This window comes from Oncorhynchus masou, chromosome 13, assembly GCF_036934945.1.
Source record: "Oncorhynchus masou masou isolate Uvic2021 chromosome 13, UVic_Omas_1.1, whole genome shotgun sequence".
NCBI classification, from domain to species: domain Eukaryota; kingdom Metazoa; phylum Chordata; class Actinopteri; order Salmoniformes; family Salmonidae; genus Oncorhynchus; species Oncorhynchus masou.
The window spans coordinates 26,492,718-26,492,961 of record NC_088224.1 but is presented as its reverse complement, the minus strand read 5'-3'; positions in this window follow the sequence as shown (position 1 = coordinate 26,492,961).

The following is a 244-nucleotide window of genomic DNA, read 5'->3' as shown; positions in this document are numbered from 1 at the left end:
TCTCCTGGCTCAAGGATTCTCAAGGTCACAACAGCATTGCAGTATCCCTGGAGCATATTGAGGAGTTACAACTGAACTAGTATTTGTTGCAGCATCAGAGAGAGAGAGAGAGAGAATCCATTGAAATGACTTACGTTAACTAAACACTGAGCAGCAACCTTATATTCCTCCTCATCAAGCAACCCCCCCTTTCTCTCGCGCTCCAACAAACACTCTAAATGTTAAAGGAATTATCTGGAGGTCG